The sequence below is a fragment of the Neolamprologus multifasciatus genome, chromosome 14 (assembly GCF_963576455.1).
Source record: "Neolamprologus multifasciatus chromosome 14, fNeoMul1.2, whole genome shotgun sequence".
In the NCBI taxonomy this organism is placed as follows: Eukaryota; Metazoa; Chordata; class Actinopteri; order Cichliformes; family Cichlidae; genus Neolamprologus; species Neolamprologus multifasciatus.
In genome coordinates this window covers 37,691,482-37,693,711 of record NC_140452.1, presented here as the reverse complement: position 1 = coordinate 37,693,711, position 2,230 = coordinate 37,691,482, and the positions used below count along the sequence as shown (strand labels likewise).

General features: G+C 38.7%; 1 protein-coding gene across 7 annotated transcripts in view; it reads left to right on the top strand.

Annotated features, from left to right (window-relative positions):
• Positions 1-2,230, top strand: part of bcas3 (BCAS3 microtubule associated cell migration factor) — a 367,208-nt gene that overhangs the window by 185,987 nt on the left and 178,991 nt on the right. The window lies entirely within an intron of this gene.

The following is a 2,230-nucleotide window of genomic DNA, read 5'->3' as shown; positions in this document are numbered from 1 at the left end:
TCAAAACCACATATATCTGAAACATCACTGAAGGTTCATATTTCACTGTCTATTTAAATCTCCTCTTGTGAGTGACTCGTGGGTCAATCTGTGTCACTGAATTCATATTAAGTTCAACAAAGGGCCTTAAATACATGTTGTGTGTCCTGGGCCAAAAATATTTATCACCATATACATTTGAAAATTTGCGATAACGACATAACTGACGATATAATTGACACGAGACAAAATACTTTACAACTCCACAACTTTATTAGTGCAAAAAACCCATCAATGTATTTTCACTTAAACAAGCAGCTGTTTTTTTTATCTGCATTAAAGTTATATAAAAATTTAACAGTGCAAATGCAAATTCCTCGCTGACAGTTTAACCAAAAGGCATTTCCAGTGGAACCTGGTCGACATATCCTCAGCATAACCATGTATAATATCCATAAAACTTAAAAAGAGGTTATACACACACAATACAGTAATATTATGTTGAAGCACAGTACGTATCACTCCGCGAGGCTCCGCCTACGATAGCCGTAATGCTCCGACAATCCATCAAGCGGTGCGGCTTCGTAGCTTAGCAAAGTCGCACTGAAACATTTGACAGATTTTCGAGCGCCGTGGACATAAAATCGTTTCGAGGTCAGTAAACACAACCAGAGTTCATACATAAGGCACACGGGATTATAAGGGGCTCTGTCCACTTTCAGAAAAATCAAAGGATTGATTTTAAGTGCGCCGTATTCTCCAAACAACACGGTAATAACGACGGCCCGCTAGCATGCGCTACCAAAAATAGTGCTTTGTTGTGTATCTGACGGACGAAAGCTAAACCAGTTCCACACCAGTGAAGCTGCAGCATTTTTACAAACCAGTTCTGGTTCATCCGTTTCATTCAACGAGCTGCTTTCGCCCTTCTCATTCTCCATCACTGCCGTGCTTTTTCCGCCATGTGCGTATGAAAACAACGGCACTGCGCATGCGTGTTTTACCCATATTCTATCGCCATATTTAATTTTCTTATCGGTGCACGACATCATACCGGTATTACCGTGAACGGTATGATGTGTTCCAGCCCTACTGCAAAGTACAACCAGCTGCAATGAACATTATTTCGTCAGTGTGTTCATAAACTTCTCAGTTGTGCATTATATGTATATATTATACATGCTTTTTATTCATGTCTAATATATATATAGCTATATAGAATGGTTAATCAACCAGAATAAATATTTTTCATGCTAAAAATACAAATTTTATTTTTTCATCAATTATTTTTTATTTATTTACAATTTTACAACAAAGCTGAAAAACCTGCTAAAACGTGTTTTTGTTTTTGACGGAGAGGCCAACTTACAGTTATTTATTAGCTTTTATTTGTCGAATGTTATGCTTGACTTCTTAAAGAAGTTCAGTGTGCCGGCTCACATTTGTGCATAAAAACATCAGTTTGTTATTTGCCTAACAAATAAAAATGTCATTTTTAGTTTTAAGCGTGTGTGTGTGTGTGTGTGTGTATTAATCCAAGTTACCTGACTCGATAAATCCTTCAAGTATTTTTCTCAATCGTTGGTTCTCCTCCTGTATGTTCTGTATTTGCTGCAGAAAGTCCTGAATACGACTGCAGAACTACATTTTTACATAAACTTAGCACCCTGTGTTTAACACCCGCTTAATCTCCGTCCACCAATATTCAGGAGAATCTTTGTTCATGCAGTTTGGATGCGACTTTTTCTCAGTGAACGTTTTTACTTGCAGCAAAGTCAGTGCTTGTCCTTGTTGGGCCATATAGCTTCTGTGCTTGTCCACTAACCAGATAAAGTGCGTGTGCTTTAGAATCCACTGTGTTAACCTGGATTCACAATGACAAAGATTAATCAGCTCTAACACGTATATTTCAGTATCTGAGTGCCAATTTAGTTCAATGCAGAGGAAAGCATTAGGTATTAACAGGCAGTGTGTCCAGTGGAGCGTGTGATGCTCACCCATGCTCTGTGTGGTTCTTAGCAGAATAGACGGAGGCCATAAGGCAGATGTTTGCCCACGCTTATGAGTGCTCTATTAAAGCAGTCTCCAGTATGTACTGGTTGTCTAAATGGCTCTTCTTTTTAGAGTGCAATATTGTTTTATTTGATGTTGTGCATGTGTTTCTGCACATGCCCATATCCACCTTTTTTGTTGTACAGAGCGCGCACACGTCTGCCTCTCTTTGCAGTCTGTTTCACCATAATTGCTAACA